Source organism: Parus major, chromosome 8, assembly GCF_001522545.3.
Source record: "Parus major isolate Abel chromosome 8, Parus_major1.1, whole genome shotgun sequence".
In the NCBI taxonomy this organism is placed as follows: Eukaryota; Metazoa; Chordata; class Aves; order Passeriformes; family Paridae; genus Parus; species Parus major.
The window spans coordinates 13,333,203-13,353,141 of record NC_031777.1 but is presented as its reverse complement, the minus strand read 5'-3'; the positions used below and the strand labels follow the sequence as shown (position 1 = coordinate 13,353,141).

The 19,939-nt window shown below is 41.6% G+C and overlaps 1 long non-coding RNA gene across 1 annotated transcript; it reads left to right on the top strand.

Annotated features, from left to right (window-relative positions):
* The first annotated feature begins 9,993 nt into the window (after positions 1-9,993).
* LOC117244798 lies at positions 9,994-19,128 on the top strand. Its single transcript, XR_004498562.1, has 2 exons — positions 9,994-12,745; positions 18,572-19,128. It is a non-coding gene; the product is annotated as an uncharacterized LOC117244798 (long non-coding RNA).
* Positions 19,129-19,939: the final 811 nt, after the last annotated feature.

Sequence of the window (19,939 nt, the reverse complement as noted above, 5' to 3'; positions counted from 1 at the left end):
TTGATTATTTCCTACCTTCACCAAAGAGAAAATTGACTGAGACAATAGAATCCAGCAAGTTAGAGTCCAAATTGAAACACTAAGTCATGTCTACATGGCAAGTAAAAAGTAATTAAAAAAGAATCACCAGTTTTAGAAGAGGGAAAAGAGAAAAAACACAATTAGAAGTCAATACTTAAATCTTACTTAAACACTGCAATTACAAAAAGCGGGTATTTCATAAATAAGATTTTGCAGTGGCACAAGCCAGGGGAAAGACACTAGGGCAAAGCAGGCAAATTGTACATTTGCACATTTCTGAGTAAGCATGCAGACAGGATATTTTTGTGTCCTTGGGTGTTTATTACATTCCTTACCTTCTTTGACCATTCCAGCTGGGCTATAGACCCAGGAGGGACATACAATTTATGTTATTTTCATTTTGACATTTTTATGGTTAAATGTTGTGCAGACTTAAATTTTTTTTGTGCTTGACTTTATCTACTTGAATCCTGAAATCCTTTTATTTATCCTGTCATCTGTCATTGATGTAACTGACTTCTGTGACAGTGTTGACAGAATTTATCTAAGAGTTTGCTGGATGGCACATTTCACAGAATCAAATATAAATAAAAGGGTCCATCACCTGGGGGATATAGGATTGGAAGTCAATGGGTGTTGAAGGTGCTTAGTTTCACAAAGACCTATTCAAGCACACACAGTCCCATCTTACAGATTTATCTCTTTATATATGACCATGTTCCTATTCCCTTCAGGTCAGGTAGCAATATGTTGTTCTTTTTTTTTTTTTTTTTTGCTTTCCTAAGACCTGGCAGATAATCAAATATGTACCTGGATTTCTTTCTGACATTTCAGAAATGCTAAATATTGTATTCTGGCGATAATGCTTTCTGAAGAAGGAAGGAATGGCCCATTTAATAATGTATACTTCATTTACAGTTTGGAGTGTTATCCAACTACTTGTGATGATACTTCTTCCAGTCATAATACTGATATATGCAGAGTTCTAACTACATTTTTAAATAGAAAAACAACTGAATGATACATTCAAAATAATTCATGGAGAGGAAATAGATGTATTTCAGCATGGGAGAATATTTATGCATTATTTAACAGCAATAATGTTTGAATTCATACATTATGCAAATGCCATTATAATCAGGAAAATGAAAGAACTTGGACTGCTGCAACATCTTTAAATCTACCATTAGGTACTTATTTGTGCATATCATTTAATACTGCACAATGTTACAGTATGTCACTTGAAGAGAGAAGTTATCAGAGACTAACAGGTTATAAAAAAGTAAAGCTGATGAATCCTGATTGCTACCTTGATGCTAATGTCTATAAATTTATCAGCAAACAAGGTAAAGGCTTTAATGGTAATTTACATAAACTTCTCTTCTGGAGATGAGTTACTGTGGTTTTACACACGGTTCCCATTTTGTGTTGTGATCCTTATCCATCCCCACCCCCACATGACAGACCGGCACACAGCGTGGGCTGACACTGCCAAATTGTATTTTCTAAATGTATCAGCAGCTATGTTCCAAAACTATCAAAAGCAGCAAGCCTGACCATATAAAACCAAAGCTGCTTCTGCTTCCTTTTATCTTCAAGACAAAACAATAAAAAAAAAAGAGAACAGGAAAAAGAAAAAAAGAAAAGCATGTGATTTGGAGAAGAGTATTAGTAGACCTTTCCTCTTAGTATTTAGTTCTGTTTACACCTCTGCTTAACTAGATCCATAACCCCAGATGTTTGCTTATGTGTAAGTACCTGTGCACTCCTCTGCAGTGTTTTTGTGCCCCATTTCCAGGCAGTGGGAGCAGGAGCCATCCCCAGGCTGGGAGCAGCCCAGCCCTGCTGGACCTGCCCGGGCTCTGGCTGCCCCATGCCGGGGTGTGAGGGGTGCTCAGGGTGAGCTGCCCTGCCAGAACCAGCCTGGGCTGCCAGAGGAGCAGCTGTCTGCCCGGTGCTGGGTGTCTCCTGGTGTCCCCTAGCACTCCTGCTTTTGTTTCCTTAGTCTTTCTGCTCTCACCAGTGGTTTCTTTTCCTCCTGCTTTTAAATAGCTCCACCCTTTCTTTCTTTCTCTCTATTCGGACTGGCTTTCCCAGCCACATGGTCCTTACTGCCTGTCCTCTTCAGGACTTCACTGGTTAATGAATTCCTCCTCCAAATGATATGTCAAACACCTGTGGCACATAGTACTCCCGAAGCAGAAACACAGCTAGGCAGTCTTCTGTCCTCAAAAGTGTCTGGTGCATTTTCTGCCAGTCTGAGCCTAAGAAACTGAGGGTTCAGCTGTGTTCAAGTCACTCTTTGGAGCAGTAACCTCATGCTATGCTTGCAAGAATGTTCCCTCACAGTCAAAGGGGTGCACGGGGATGGAGGGAGAGCTAGACTTTCCTAGTTGATGATTGAACAACATTTCTTCAGAATTACTCATATTGCAAAACTCTTCATTTGTAATAACTAATATTTCTGTTAATCTTAAAAATGAGAGCAAATAGAACTACTGGGAGAGCGATCTATTTTCTTAACTCATTAAATAAAGCTGACCCATTACTTGTTCAGGAGATATTTACAGAAAGGGACAGCAGAGGGAAATTTTCATTCTGATCTCCATGTGTATTTGTTGTGTGGCAAGCAAAAAAGAATTTACATGCAGATGCCATCAATCTGGCATGTCTCATAAACACTGTATTCCCTTAATAGCTCAGGAATTCAGAGCACATCTCGCAACTGGGTGGCATTTGGGCACATTTTAGGTCCCCACCAGTTTGAATCCAGTCAACAGCCTGGAATTTTCACTGTGATAGTCTTCCAGAAATGATTACTTTTTATGTCAGAGTGGATGCAGTAGTGTTTGCTCCTCCATCATAAAGACTGCCAGGGCCTCTGCTATAAAATCTCTATTGCTAACAAGAAATCACAATTCAACCAATATATTGTGCTCCTGGCTAAGAAGTGCCTTGAAAGAATCCATCCTGGAAATGTTTATTTGGAGAGAATGATACTAATTTCTCAGAATGCAAAATAGTGCATGAACTTCCATTGAAGCATGAAGTTGAATGTTAACTGCTTTTTAATTTTGGGGGTTTTTGTTTTTTGTTTGTTTGTTTTTGTTTTGTGTTTTTTTTAATGGTACTGTAGCAGTCAGTTTCTGTAAAGCTGGTTGGGACAAGAAAGGGATGTAGGGTGCAGCAGTCACCATGGGTGCAATAGCATGTGCCCACTCCAGTGCCAAATGGAGATCACCAGCTGATGGGGAGGAAAAGAGGACTGCACAAGCTGGAGTCAATAGGTCATGCAGTGGCAAATCAGTTAATGAGATATTAACTGTGGAATGGTTAATGCAGACCTCCCTGTTGTACATGGTTTTGACAGTGCCAGCTGTCAAAATGCAAGAAGAGAGTGGGAGATGGTTAGCAGTGCAATTATTTTATGGCACTGTTGGGTGCTTGTTGTGTTTGTGGATAGGTGAACTGAAGTTTTAAGTTCACCTCAGGTGGATTTCTGTGTCCACAGTGCCTGAACACAGTGACAAAGCCCAGCCTTAGACAGGACAAGGTTTGCACCACTTCAGTGCTTCCTCCTGGCTGGTGTGCTGCCTTTGGCTAAGAAGATGGTGCAGCAGTTTGCAGAAGCTGTCCAGCGTGTCTGTGTCATTACAGTTCCTGAGATGAAATTTCAGAAATTGCCAAATCCAGCCAGACATCTGTATGAATAACAAGGATGCCATCCCCACCAAGAGGAGTGTAAGAACTGTGGCAACCCCTCAGCAGAGGAGCTTGGAGAGAGCAAGGCAGGCAGTGGCATGGTTAATCCTGAACCTGTCATGCCGTAGAAATCATCTCTTCTGCCTTAGGCTGCCCTGTTAGACAAACTGCAGCTGGAGGAAGTGCCTGCTTGGCTAAGACAATGCAGCCACCTGCTGCAAAGTTACCAGAAAGTAACATCAGAGCTTCACATTTCTGTAGACTTAGAAGAAGGTCTTCTAAATGATGACCATAAACTCCATCCTACCAAAAAAATTACAAAGTAACTTTTTTGGCATGTGGAAAAGCATCTCGGGGTTATCTCCTTTTCCCAGCATTTATTGTTGGAGTAGGATTATTGCTGCCATTACTTCTAATAGTTTCTGATTGCACTGAGGACATGCTCCAAACATCACTGAATTCAACAGAAAAATTTCCTGAGAGCCCAAATTACAAATTTATGTGGTTTTCTCAATTCAGGATCATCCACTGTCTGGCACCAGTGTGCCATTACAGGTCCAGAATACTTGTTCTTCAGAACAGAAAAATTAACTTCAACATGAAACTTGGCACTGACTTCAAAAGGATTATCCCAGTCATCTATGTTCTGGCAATCCTTGCTTACAGCACATATTTTAACATATGTTAAATTTTTTTCTGATAGTTTGCATATCCTTATACTAAATAAATATGTACATTTATATACACTGTGATGTAACAGTGATTTACATCTCATATGACCATCTGACATTGTTTCTCCTAGGAATGTCTGTAGCTCCTCAGCATGATGAGGAAAATGCTATTTCAACCTAACAGAATATTTTAATTTCAGATAGTCAAAATGGTGTATCTTTAACATAAGGTTGTCTGCAGCTTGTGGCATGGCTTTCATAACTTCTCTAATTCCTTTGAGTTTTAATTACAAATATCTACATTTCCCTAAAACATGAGAATGCTGGGACCCCATAAACAGTATTATTAAGATAGTTTCTTAATTGATTTTTCTTTGTGAGGAATTTGGTTCACTCCCATTTTATTGTGGCAAACACTGGCATTTGTCGCTTCTTCCAGTAAGGGATGCTTTCTACTTTAATAAATGCACATGTTAGATGCTGTTCTCTTTCTCTCTTTGATAGGTGTGTAGTGTCAGGAAGAAGAAGGTCACAATGATGTTAAGTTTTCTGCTAAGCAAAGGATCAGAGTGTAAATGAAATCTTGAAAGCTGGGAAATGAGAATGTGCAAGTGTAAATAATGTATTAATTATTGACAGCTAAGGGAGCGAAGAGTCCTGTTTAGTAGTGACATCTTCATTGTCACACTGCCTGACACTATCTCAGGTATTTTTTTTTAATAACAGGTTTTCCCCCCAAGATAGAAAGTATTTCAATTTACCAGTGTAACTATTTGTATTTTTCATTTTCTTTGGCTTCTCTTACTGCAGTCTAGGTGCTTGGTGCAGGAGTGGATGGGGGAGAAGCTAATCCTTGTCTTTTATCGTGGCAAATTATTATGGTACAAAATAGATTGTTGTTTTTTTCTGTAATGAAAGAACAAAATACTGAGGTTCAAAAGGAGATTCCACTTCATTGGTTATTTATGGAAGTTAAGATATAGGTTAGGAAAAGACATATGATAGCTAAGGGCTCAGTTTTGCCAACACACCTTCCCAGCAATGACTAGTGCTTAATATATGCCAGAAGCAGAATTGGTTTCACCATGGCTTTTTGAGTGAGACATTAGTTATATTAAGGAAAGGTGTTTCTGAGGTGAAAGGCTTTTAATACTCTGTACTTTCCAGGCATTGCATAAAGTCTAAGAGTGGTAGTGAATTCCTTAATATTTAAATTATTTTTGTTACAAATTAGAGCAGAAAAAATTCCCATGATCCCAAAAAGGTCTTCATATATTAGCTGTTTGCATAAGGCTGCTAGATGTAAATAGCTAGGAGCTTCCAAATACTGAGATTTAAACTGGAAAGGAAAAAACCCACCACAAGTCACCAAAAACACCAACAAAACATCACCACCACCACCACCAAAAATACCTCTTGATCCTTCTTTAGCAAATGACCCGTGAACTTTTCTCCCCTCAGCCCCCAGGCAAGGGGCTGCATTGCCCTCTGGCAACCCTGTGCCACCCCCACACCTCTGCTGATCCCTGACTCCTGCTTTAGCCCCCCTTAGCTTTGCCCATGATGGGATTTTCTTCCTTCTGGGGGTGGAACGCACACTGGACTGAGGAGCTTGCGGGGCTCGGGCAGGTGCTGAGGAAAGCCACGGATCCTGGCTGGATCCCCACCTGCAACATCCCTGGGGGGCACAAGGTGCTACTGAGGGCTGCGGGTTACAGAAAAAGAAGAGGCAACTACTGCAGGTGCTCTCCCCACCGTGATATTGTCTTTGCGTTCCCCTCACTGAAGGGAACTGGGAGGCAGCTCCCAGTCAAATCCTCCTGGAAAGTGCAGGTTCCAATCTATGGAATTGCTTAGCAAATTTCTGTCAGCCCTAGTGAATCGATAGGGTTGAGAAATCCTGGTATGCAGAGAACTGGAAAAAGTGGAAATATTTCACTGTTTTCAAAGCGCTGTTTTATCACAATGAAAAAGTCTTTTGTTTTAAAATGTTTGATTTCTTTGTTTAAGAAATATTAATATTTTTACATAAGTTAAAATTAACGAACCATTTCACCTGCAATTTCCCAGTTTTCAGCTGAATCAAGCCCCGCTGCTTTTGGCCATTGTCCATGTGGGCAGAGATGTCCGTGTGGGTCGGTGTGAGCTCGGGAGTGCCGCCCCCTGCCCCGGAGCTCTGTGTGCGGGGCAGTGCCGGGATGTGTGCAGGGATGTGCCCACCTGCACCTCCCGCTCCAACGGGATATCTCCAGCTGCTGGCAACAGGAGGGAAAATCCAATTCGCCCTTCAAGTCTGTTGTTGTTTACAGAACATGTGTCTCAAACATTAAAAAAATGCCATATGTGATGCTGAATATAGAGCCTTCTTCCTCTGCCCAAGAATAGAACTTTATCAAAATGAAATTTCCTGCTCATTTGAGCCTATCTCCATAGCAACAGTACTGTACACCTGTGATGTACAGGCAGGAGCTGTTACAACCTCTGAACCAGGCAGAATGAGCCGTGTGCTGCATCCATCCCCCCGTGGAAGGCAGAAGTACATCTCTGATGTATCCGTGGCACATTTTGCTATATGCCACCTATGTGTGGTCCCTATGTACAATCATTTTATTCAGGATTACCCTACTTACATTTGGTAAATAAATACAAATATGCTACTTACATGAAGTTGTACACTTGCAAAAATTCAATCTATTCTTGTCCCGAGGGAAGACTTTACAATGCAAACGTTACACAAAATGAAAGCTTGTGCTCACATTTGCTTCCGTAAGAATTTCCTAATTCAAAAATTCATAAAATGCCTCACTCTTGCAAATCTGCCCACCTGTTAATAGTACATCATTAAAAGAAAAAAGCTGCATGCTGAATTATTTAAATATTATTTTAATGGTAAACTGGAAATAATTATGCACCTTTGGCTATCCAATATTGCAAATTGCTGCTCACTCCATAACTTTTAGTGAAATTGAACTTACCAATAAGAAACAAATGGTTGCATTTTAAAGCAACCTGAAATTATTTCCCCAGGTCATTCATAAGGTAGATCATTACAGAGAAATGTTTTCTTATGCAAATAAAAAATAACCTGTTAATGCAATGTAAATTATATTTTAAGCTTCCTACATTTATTAGCTTATTTAAGATGAGGCAAACTTCAAAGAAGGATTTTATTTTAAATACATGCAGAGTGAAAATCTCCATAATGATGGCTATTGCTCTCAGATATACTGTATAACATATAGATGAGCTGTCTGTTTGTGTTTTATGACATTTGCATGTTCTTGTCTTTGCTTTCAGACCTGCCCTCTCTTCCCCTCTTAGCTCAGCATTTCCTATTACTGAGTGCAGGGCAAGCTGCAAGCAAAAGGAGTGAAATATGATAGATGATATGTGCATCTTGGCAAAGTTCATTGCATCAGGTTGCCTGAATTTTTAATGCCACTCCTCGATACAGTGGGCTTGACTTTTTCCCCTGTGTTATTATAACCCTCACTTCTGTGCTAGCAAAAATGGGGCTTCTGTTCTCAGAGCAAAATTTCTCATCCTTTTCCAGCAAATGGCTGGACAAGGTTTATCTTTTGCAGGGCACAGAGAAGCCAGGGCGTGGGGACTCCCCCTCGAGCAGGCTGCAGCCAGCACAGTGCTTTGGTGCAGCTGGTGACTGGATGAAAAGGGAACTGATCTTTTATCCACACCTTAAGGACAGGAGGCAATAATTCCAAATTTTTTGTGGTATTTGTAACAGCAATTTATTTTCTTTTTCTCAGCTGTGGTTGTTTTCAGATTTTCTACTAGGAAATATCTGTCTTATATAAGCTGCTAATACTCTGCTCTAGGCAGAACATGGTGCTTGGAGCTTATGTAGGCTGATTTCAGGGAAACTAGCAGCATTATTGATTTTCATTGGGCTTATTAGGATCAGTGTAACATGCACTTTTGCTATACTAGATTGTATTTGGCTTTCATCATGAAATCTCATTACACTAAAAAGAAATGGAAACAAGTTATGCAAATAAAAGATTTTGCAGGGTACTCTAATGAAATTACTCTGTATCTGCAAAAACACACTTTGTATGTAGGTCATTCAAACTCTGAATGCTGCTGGTCAGACTGTTCTCATTTGCTTTTAAAAATTAAGAATAGATTCTCCAGCCTTAGCAGAATTATTTCGGATTTATGCTAACATAACTGAAGTTATAGCTTGATCCTTGAAGTAGTTGTGCTGTCTGAATTCTGATGTTGAGTCAGTGATTTACTAGGAAAAGGAACTTCCAGCTTGTCTGCTTGCAGCCTGTATGGATGATGTTACCACACTATAAAGGTGTGAAATCCAGGTGGCTGTGGGCACACTCCTGAACCCCCAGCCAGGATGAGGAATGAGCAACGAGTTTCTTTTCACCCACTTTGCTCTGTGGGACATCATCTCCTGATTTGCCTGTTGACATCCGTGGAGGCAACACGAGCTGGCAGCACAGCAGATCTTCTCAGTGCAGCATCAGAGGCATAAAGTCCTCCCTCCTGAAGCTCAGAGGAGATTTGCTTACCACCTCAGCTGTGTTCTTCCAAGACCAATTCACTACCAAAGCTCATATGTCCAAACCCAGACTCTTCACCAGTATTCCCGTAGCTGCAGACAGTGCTTAGACTTTCTCATGTTCTGCTGGCAGGGAGAAGGTAAAGTTGTTTGTGTGGCTGCCACCCTGTGAGCACCTGGATGTTGGAGAGAGCAGAACTCCTCTGCTGTGGTGTCCTGATGTCCCTTCAATGGCTGCTCAGGGCTGTGCAGGCTGAGGATGGCAGCAATGCCCTCTTGCCCACAGTGGGGTGGCAGAAGCCTGGGCCATTGACCCCTCCATGGGGCCACACCTCCTCTGGTGGCTGGTCAGCCTGCAGGCTTGAGGAAGGGGGAGTGTGCTTTGGGTTTGTGTTTTACTGTCTCATTTTCTCATCGCTTACAATTGGCAGTCAGGAAAACATTCCTCCGAGGTCTCTACTTCACTCTGTGAGAATGGATCAAGACTTTTGAGCTGTCAGGAAAAAACACCCTCCTTTGACAAGTTCTGATGGTGGCTCTAAGAATAGCACATTTCCTAATGGTCAGGATGCTTTTCTTTTCATAGATGTTCTACCTCTGGAGAAAGCAACGTTCTTTTGAGAAAGAGAAAATTAATTTTGAAGAACTCTGAGAAGCGATTCTCTGGCTTCCTTTCCTAATTCATCAGTGTATTTCTGATCCAGGAGGGTGAGCTCTGTGAGGTACCAACATTAGCAGAAAGCACCCAGTTAAAAACCAACCTATAGGATAGATGCTAAGAAGAGCAAATTAAAGATACAAAGCTGCAATTGCAAAGTTACTTGGGGAGTACAGATTTTGCATTATTGACAGTCTGTGATTTAACAACATTGCACAGTCAGCTCTTTGGCAGTCCTGAGTCATTCCCCGCTGATCCAATGAAACTGTACTCTTCTGCTTGGAATTGCCTTTTGTTTTTGTGGGGTTTTATGGAGAAATTTTGGTATGGACTAGACATGAAGGGTTTTTTTCAGAATTTTTCAAACTCAGCAGCAAAATCTATACACATCTAGATGTGTGGTATGGACTAGACATGAAGGGTTTTTTTCAGAATTTTTCAAACTCAGCAGCAAAATCCTAAAGGGGAAGCTCTCCTTATATACATGTGACAGTCTTATTTATTTGTGAAAAGGAGTCTCAAACTGCTGAGCACACAGGTTTATGGAAAAGGGCTCTCCTGTGTTGCTGACAATTAGTATATTTTTCACTTGCAAAATGGTGCTTTCTGCTAATGCTACGGTATAGTAATCAAAAGCACCTAATCCAGCTGATTAAAAATTCCCTGTTGGGCTTTGCTTGACCAAATGAATACAATTAATAAGACATTTCAAGTAGGGAATTTCCTGCAAATACTGATATTTGTAGACCTTAAATTAAAACTATGCTATGTAAAATTACATATCAAATGAAGAGAGATTTTATTCCTTGGTGCATCTAACTGAGACCCATTGTTGATGTGTGGCAGGAGAGATTTTATTCTACAAGTACAGGTAAGCTTTTCACTCAGACCTCAGCTTTAGAATCAAATTAATTGTGTGATCAAAGCATTTCTCTTTTGCATCCTCCCAAAGAAACCTAGCTAAAAATAAGTCCCTTAAGTAAGTTAGCTCATGTAGGCAATGGTAACAGGTGCTATGGGTTGTTGTTGAGATGTTGTTTGTTTAATATTAATCTAAAATAATTTAAATGGCATCATAATAGCCTTATTTTATGTCTCTTATTTTGATTTTAAAAATCAGCGCATTCCCCTTAGTGCAGTTAATAGGGTCAGCCTGTGAGCCTGTGCTGGTTACCATGCCTTCAGTCATGTGGAATCCAAACAGCCATTATAATTTGTTTCTAAACAGATCAAGAGCTATTTACCATCTCAATGTTTTGTGCACAGCTGGGTGTCTGGCAAACATCCAATATCCATTAACATTTAAAAATTAGTCCCATAATGCATCTTTTCCGTGGCTTGAGGAGTATACACACTGACACATGTTGGGAACCAATTATATTTGCACGACCATTAGTCTGGCTGCATTCAACTTCCCAGTAAATGAGGGCTAATTTAGTTTCCAGAATGGTGTATCTTAAATTCATGCAATGACCTTAGCAAAAGCAGAGTATCTGAAGATATAAAGAGGAAGGAAATGTTGAGAAAGAATAATGCTTCCTTTTTTTCTGTCTAAACCATAAGAGTAGATTATTATATGACTGTTTCCAGTATCCATGCCTGGCCTTAAAGCCAGATTCCTTTAATTCAATACTGCTACAATTCATGAGCAGGCTTTGGTTTGGAAGAAATCACACTAATCTGGTAAGCTAGCACACCCTCCTTGCTCAGATCAAACCTGCTAATGGACTTTTTATAATAGCAATTTAGACCTGCCTGTAGCAGGTCTAACTCCTCAGGTTCCCAACTGATTTTAAGTGTTCTATTTTCCTACCAGCAGGAAAATAAGAAATACACATTTCACAGTAAGTGCTGTCTACACTGCTTGTGAAATATATTCTAACAATGCCATGGAAGTGAAATGACCCTCACAATTGGAAGTTTGGCATAGAATTTTAATGAAAATGGAGAAACACAAAAATATTTTGAGAAGTATATTTGCCAAACCTCTGCTGCCATGAGAAATTCCTTCCGTAACATCAGAGGTGAAATGGGATGTCTGGCTTGGGGGATGAGTGTGTAACACCCTTCCTTGCAGTGTGCCAGCTCAGCTCTCAGTAATCAGGTTCTAGACTGATTGACTTCTGCTGCTGTAGCACACTGCACAAAGCTCCTCTGAGCTCACCCAGTCCGTGGCAGGCTGCTTAATAAAGCTAAATTGCTCCTACAAACACAGTACTATTCAGCAGCCTTTTAGAATTAAGAGCTGGTTTTAAAATAGTGGTTTTTCTTAACACTTATGTGAACCAGTTAGAAACTCAAGAAGGCAGGAATTTTCTAAATGGCTGTGCAGCAATACAGTGCAGCCAGCCTCCAGGTGAGGGGTCTGTTTCCTCCTCCAGCTGTGCACATCTGCATTAACTCTGTCCTCTTGGCACTGTTGTTTGAATGGAGTTAGCTGTGGGAATCTGTCTGGAGTGAGGCTGCAGGTTTATAAACAGCTCTGAAGTTTAATGTATAGAAATAGTTATTTACGTATGTTTAAAATGCAGTATTTAATATATAAAACTTATTATTCTGTTACATCCATATAGTTCAGAGTTAGCCTTTGTCAAGTATTTATTTTTTGTATCAGCACTTTTTCCTTTTACTTTTTTGTGCAAGAAAGTATCTTTCAGTGAAAGAGCCTGTTCTTGAAACTGCCCTTTTGGAAAAGTTCATTGTACAGTCAATATTTACAGGTGCCGTTTCTACTGTCTTCCTCTCAGATGACATTGCTTTTTATTTTATTGCTTTCAGTGAAACCCATGCTTGTAGTCCCTCAAAATAATACATTTTCATGCATCATTGGCAATACAAGACTTCATTTAGACTATTGATTTACGTTCTTATTGTATTAGGACTTGTTAGTGTTTCATACCTTCTTATTGTTTGGTGATTGACCTTTGCAGATTTACAGTACATAAGCAATTAGCCAGTAATAGGTTAAATTACTAAAGAAGATTCCTATCAGATTTGGGGGATTCACAAATCTATCATGGTGTGGTACTGTCCATTTCTTTATTTATATTCCACACAGCTGTAGTTATAAGCTGAATTCCAAGCACAGTAAATCCTGCTGAAGACTCCTGAATTCCATGCGGGAAGAAGATGATGCGTGGCGTGGGTACAATTTGCTGGGTAAGTGCGTAGGGATGGGAACTGGCAGAAAGGTTGAACCTTTCTCCCTTTCTGTCTTGACAGTCTCTTGTTTTTCACCTGTGGATTTAACAAAACAAAACTAGAGCTAATTTTAATTTTTAATTAAAGTCAATAGCTTATGTTCATTCTGATGTATTTGGTATAAAGAAGAATAGAAGAAAATGCAGAAAGTTGAAAGAGAATTGCATTTCTTCGGCTTAATTATTTAGTTTCCAACTAAGAAACAGCTCTGCAGACGTCGATTATCCTTCAGGGATATCTCAGAAGAAGTGAGCAATTAGCTTGATTTTCTGTTGAATATGTAGCTTGTGACTCAGTATGTGATCTATTAAAAAGATGATCATTCCTTTTAAGCTGTGTCCTGATATACATGGAGCGTGTTGCTGAGGATAGAAGTCGGTGCAGTAATCCAGTCCATCACCATGTGAGACACAGCTTTTCTGTCTTGCTGCACAACAGACAGTGAAAATTTTAGGTGTTCTAAGGACTGTAAGAGAAGAGTGGAAGAGGAGGGTAATGCTCTCCTGTTAGAAGGTAACCTGGCATACTGCTTAACAGTTTTTACAGCTGTGAGCATGCTTTCCCCTAGAAGCAGAGTCTAAAAAAAGAGCAACATTTCTCTGGTGGAAAAAAAAGTCTCTTTGCACCCGTTTCTGTAGGAAAGCAGTGACTGTTCTGCCCCCACCAGCCCGGAGTCATGGATGGGGCTGTGAATGGAGATCAGCAGCTTGGGGAACTCAGGCAAGGCTGTGTGGGAAGGGCTGTGGAGAGGGGCAGCAGAGGGTGTGTTGCATCCTGCTGCCATCCAGCCTTCCCAGGGAGCTCAGGGCCTCACAGGCTCTGCTGGGTCACCACCCACACCCAGCACCATGGCCCTGCCACAGACTGCACCAGGCACTGGTAAGAGGAAAGCAGGAAGTGGAAGGGATATTTGAGAGTTGCATGATAAGCACATTTTCTAAATTCCATCAGTGGTGCAGACTTATCCGTGAGAGCATGGACTTTGCTGCCACTGCCCTGCTTCCAGATTGCTGCTGCTGGATTGAGAATGCCCAGACTGGAGCTGGGGGTTATATGTCTGTTGGCACTTCTGTTGCACAGCTGGCTGGAACATATAAACTCACAAAGTGCCCAGATTTCACACAGAGAGAGCAGAATGCACGTTTTTGCAGTTCATGTGTTCAGAGTTTTTTGGTTGTAGTTTTTTGTTTGTTTGTTTTGTTTGGTTTGGTTTATTTAGTTTGGTTTGTGTGTCTTTTATTATGACATTCAAATTTTACTACAGGGAGATACTGGAGGATTTGAGCTTAAAATGAACTTTAAGTGACTTGCACGAGGATGAAGTTTGTAGATGTAGTGGATGTACTGCCAGATTTCCTGTACACCTCAGTCCCACTTTGAGCACCTCCACCTGTCAAACTGTGCTCCTCCAAATGCACACTGAGCAGATGCTCAGCCCTTGATGGGCCTAAATTAGTAGGCACCTGTATTTCTGACATTGAAGCTTCCATGGTATCTGAAATCTTGCTTCTGGTCATGTTTAAAAGTGCCACAGTCCTGTCAGGACTGAGCAATGTGGTACCTAACTTGTACCTTCATCTGCAGCAGGAGCTCAATGCTTTAATGTTCCATGACAGGAAAACCTGTGTCTCATCCCTTCAAGGCCAGACCGCTCTGAATCCTTTCTGCATCTTCCCAGCATACTAATGGAAGGGAGGAGCAAACCTGAACTGTCCTCTCTTTCCCAGAATTGTGGAAGGATGTTGAATTTGCCTTTTGCCTTTCTGCAGCTAATATCAAGGTCAGATGAAAGAGGGCCCTGTGCACTGGTGTGACTGTCACTGGTGTGGGCACTGGTGACACACACTGTGGCACAGCCCCTGTGCTCCTGGCATGGGTTTCTCCAGCCTACACGTGGTACACAGCAGCCACCCTGGTCCTGAGGAGCATCCTGTGCTCCTCCACTCCAGCCTGGGATGGGCAGTCCAGCCTGGGGAGCCACGGCATGCAGCTGTTTGTCAGACTGGACACAGATCTTTTTGCATGGTTACAGTTCAAGTTACAGCTCATCTATGTAAGAATACATATAAGAAATGCCCACCTTTATTTATCTGCACTGATTATGCATCATGAAAGCTACTGGTGCAAAACAGCCTGTTCTGATTAAAGATATATGTGTGTGTATATATATATATATATATATATATATATATATAAATAAAAAACAGCAGATAATCAAGATGACACCTACTCACTGTTTATATGTTGCACAGCAAAAACCTCCTGTGTGGTTTCCAGGGCTAGCTGCAGTCCAGAAGCAAATTAGGTACTTTCTTTGTGGCCAGGAGCCCAGACTAATAAACTCTGCAGACCTAACTTTTCATGCAGATGGGTTGTGGCTTCCTGCATTATGTTTCCATTTGTATTGAAAATTACCCTGGATCTGGCATCACCGGATCCCTGCCAAGGCTAATGGGCCTATCCAGGCACACACTGACTCCTGAAGAGCTCCTTAACTCCTTCTTGCATTGCCATCCCAGTGCTGAGGAGCAGCCCAACCCAGCAACCTGAGCTTTTTTTTTAATAGTTTTATTTGTTTTTGGTTTTTTATTTTAGAACCTTTGTGGCTCTGCTGGCTTTGGGAAGGTGCTGTGCTCCACCAATGCAGTGAATGTGGGGTGATGCAAACATGATAGCTTTAACCAGCTGAGCAGAGACTCAGGGAAAAGGCTGTGCACTGCCCAGGAAGTCTTTCCATCCAGCCATCCTGGTAACAGAGAAAGCTGAAGGGATTACCTGTGTCCTTGCTTCCCTGATATTGGGAATACAAGGCATCTCTCAGGCAGTGTCTGACCAGAGAATGTGGTTCCTGGGTAAGGTGTGGTGAGGAGTCAGAGAGCAGCACAGATCTTTTGTGAGTGCCAAGCTCCAGGCTCTGAGCTGGCTGCTCTGGCAGAGGGTGTCATGGCTGGAGTGGGAGCTTCAGAAAAAGTGGATTTAGAGAAGCCCTCCTGTTGAGCCACAAGGTGCAGGAATGACTCCCTTGCTTTCTAATCTCCTTCTCACAGAGGAGACTGGGAGTGGCTGGATCCAATCTTAGCCCAAGACTTTGCCAACAGTCTAAGGAATTAGAGAGGTATGATTCTTCTACAACTTTTTCCCACAGGATTAAGGATGGTAAACCAGATATATTTATATAAAAATTAATTACTTATTATGATTAATGGTTAGACAAAAAGATCTTAATCTGAATTATTTACTACACAGAATTGAAGATAAATTTACCAGTATAGATATTGTGTAGTATGCTATATCAAAGCAATTATATTTAAGCTAGCAAACCCCAATTATTGAGTGCTGTTACTCACCCACACCAATGACTGTGGGCAAATCTCTTCCTCTCATCCTGTAGGACTAACCTTGAAGGGCAAACGCACCCAAGGGAGGAATCTCCACACACAGCCCAAGAGGGGGTGTGTTAGAAGAGCCTGCTGATAAAAGTGGGACTGGACTTGTATAGTATAAAAGTGATTGACTGTCAGTCATATGTCTCCAGGCAAGCTATGGCAGCTTAGAATTTTTAGATAAGGATACTTTACCATACGTGCCACATCTTCACCTCACTATCAGGATGTCCAGCATTGAAGCTGATGAAGTTCTACCAAAAAGCCACCCCCTCTCAGTTCACCACTGACAGCTTTGTGAAGTAGGGCACTATTGGAGTTGTGTTACCCCATTCCAGGCAGAACATGCTGCTACAGAGGACAGGACAGCCCAGAGCCATGTGGGCAAGGGCTGGCCACAATCAGGAAAATGCCAGGAGACAGCTGGGTGCATGAGATGTCTGTGAAAGGCAGACACTGCAAAAAGCCCCACTGAGCAGAGGCAGGGTCTGCCACAGCAGTGGGTTGCTGGCAGGGCAGGAAGAGCCAGTTGGGAGCGTCCAGCCCTGGGCAGCAGCAGGGAGAGGCCTTCCCATGGAGAACACACCAAAGAGCCATGGCCAAGGCAGGCAGTGCCGGGCTTCACTGGGGGTTTGAAGCTCTCTAAGTGCACTGCTTCTGCAAGTCTTGCTTTTACATCTTAAACAAGGAACTAAATTAGTATGTAAGCCATTACTCTGTGTTTATGCTGAAGTGTTACAGTGGAAATGTTCTGACCCAGAGAACCTAGACTATTCATTTTTCTTGAATGCTTTTGTAGGGAAATAAAACTATAGGTTATTTCTTATTGTATGTCTGAGAGGCTATACAAGAGAGTTAAAATTGAAGGGCAGGAAGAATTTAAAGCAATAGGACATCTGTCTGTTCAGAATGATTGCAGCTTAAAGATAGGACACTACATTTTTACTTCAAGCATCACTTCATTGGTATTTCTGACATTTTGGAGGAAAAACCCCAGAGATCTTTTCAATCCATTGGAAAATATCTTCCTGCTGTTTTACCACTGTGCTGAAAGACATTTCATAGAAATATGTATATGTGCAAACACATAAATAAATATTAATCTTTATTAATGACAAAATGGGCAAAACAATATGGCAAACACAACTACTGTAAATGGTACAAATCCATTTGAGACAGTGAATACCAGGGGGCTGCTTTTGTGTTGAATGGAAGTTCACCCAGCTTAAAGTTGCCTCCAAATACATAACTAACCCAAGAGTTTGGATTTAACACTGACTGGACAAATCATATTTCTCCTTAATGAGGCTCAGCTGTGAAGAAGAGGAAAAGAAAAGGGTCAGTGTGATAAGCTGTGCAATGCAGTAATTGGATCAAGCCAAGACAGTGGTGGCCTTTAGGAGCAGCAGAAGAGACATGTAAGCAGGTTGGCATCTGCAAATTTTTTTCTGTATAGAATTGCCTCAAAACAGTTTTTAGTTTTTTTCAAAATAGGACAGGCAGAAAAACTGGTTAGTGGCTTCTGAAAAATTGTCATATTTTACTTCTCAGCCTAGTAGGATGTGGGAAGATTTTTACTCAGACAGAATTTTCATGCTTAAAAATTTATCATGAAATTTTGGGAGCCATCTTCAGTGTTACTTAGTAGCTTAAGGAGGTTTGGAGGCTCTAAGTTTTGAAGTTAAATACCTACAAGAAGAGCCAGGTGACAGCTGCACAGGTTAGGTAAATCCAGAGCAGATGATGGGGTCAGTGCAATATTTGAAACACAAATATCCTCTGTGGGTCTTTTCCAGCTCTTATCCAGAATTTGTGGAGAATATCTTCAGGTGTGACAGAAGTCTATAATCCTTGTGGAAATATGAATTTTTTTTTAGTGGTAGTGGGGCACAGGGGTGGCTTCTGTGAGAAGTTTCTAGAACCTTCCTCCATGTCCGACAGAGCCAGTCTCTGATGGCTCTGAAGATGGACATGCTGCTGGCCCAATTAGAGAGGTTGGTAATGCCTCTGTGATGACATATTTAGGAAGAAATTCAAAGCAGCACACACGCAGGGTTTTTTCAGGGGTGGCAAAGTGTCTCTGCTGGGGCCATCCCCGGTGCAGCGCGTGGCAATGCACCACTGCCACCATCTCGGCATTGCCTTCCCTGCCTGGCCACCCCAGCCAGCCTCACTGCAGGTGACAGGGACACGTGGCAGCTTCTCCTCCCCTGTGCCCTGCAGGAGGAGAGGTGTTAAACAGCACCTGCACCGCGGTGGCGGCAGCAGAAACATGGCAAACGCTTCCCCAACAAAGAACCTGGACGGGATCGACCTCCAGGCACTGCAGAATCCTGCGGGAATCCTTGGATTGGTGGAAATCATTGGCAATGGTGCTTACAAGAAGCAGTTTCTCTTCTAGTCAGAGAAGAGGATGAAGTGAGGACGTGATGTAAAACAACGTGACGACACCAAGGTCAGTGGAAAAGAAAGAGAGGGAAGAGCTGCTTCAAGTGTTGGAGCCGAGATTCCTCTGCAGGCTGTGGTGAAATCATGGTGAATGAGGGATGCAGAGATCCACTCACAGCCCACGGGAGAAGTGCTCATGCTGGAGCAGGAGGTGTTAGAGAGAGCTCTGATCCAGTAGGAAACCCAAATAAAGAGAGATCTCTGCTTCCAGAGATAGAGAGGGGCCTTGTTTCCAAACTAGAGCAGCCTGTGCACGACTGACCCACACCACAACAGTTTTGGGAGGACTTTGTGTGTGGGAGGGACCCCATGGCATAGCAGAGAAAAAACTCCTTTTTTGCTGGCCCTGAGTGAACAGAAGATCTTGAATGATGAAGTGACCAAAACCCTGCACACTGTCTTCCTGCACTGTCAGTGAGGAGGAGGGGTGGAAAAAGGCTTATTTTTACTTCTCAGTATCCTCCTCTGACTCTGTTAATAATAAATTTACTTTATACCTTTAAATTTGAACCTGTTTTGCCCTCAGAGTGTTTTTTCCTCCAAATCCTTATCTCACTCATGAGCCCTTTGTTAATCATTTTTTCCATCTCCTCCTGTAGCAGGAGAGAGTAAGCAAAGAACTCTCGTGGGTGCCTGGTGTTTGGGCAGTGTCAAACCATGACACTGATGGTCTTTTTTCCCCCCCCTTGATTACATATCAATTGGATTTCAGTAATAAACTTCATTGTGAAAACAGGATAAATTTAGTTTATAAACAAAAGTGTTTGGGATAGACAGCTCTAATGCAGGTGAGATAGTGCAACTCTTTCCTATGTTAACTTCAGTTCAGACCAGATACAAACCAGTAAAAGTTTGGAATATAAGTGTCCCATCCTGTTCATTTCATGTTATAGATGAAAAACCTTGACACCCATTTTTCTACTTGCAGTATACTTCTAAAACTATATCCTGCCTCTTGACCATTCTTTTATAGCTCAGCCCCCAAAAGGCTAGAACTGGCCAAGGCAGAGTAACTTCTAACAACGTTGGAAAATCAAAAAAGTGATCAGATTTTAGATTGGCAATTATTGGCAATTATTTACATTGGCAATATTTTATAGGTTTGTGGGGTTTTTTTTGTCTTTTATAAAGAAAAGCAGGTTTAGTAATAAAATCAGTATTATACTTGTTTAGCATGCCTGTGATACTATGGAAGGAATTTTGGCACTGGTCAAACTGCAGCTATGCAGAAAATACATCACAGGCACATTGCTGGGCACTGTAATACTTGCAGCTCTGAGTAAGAAATAGTAAGAGAGACCTCACCAACTGTCTGTGGCAG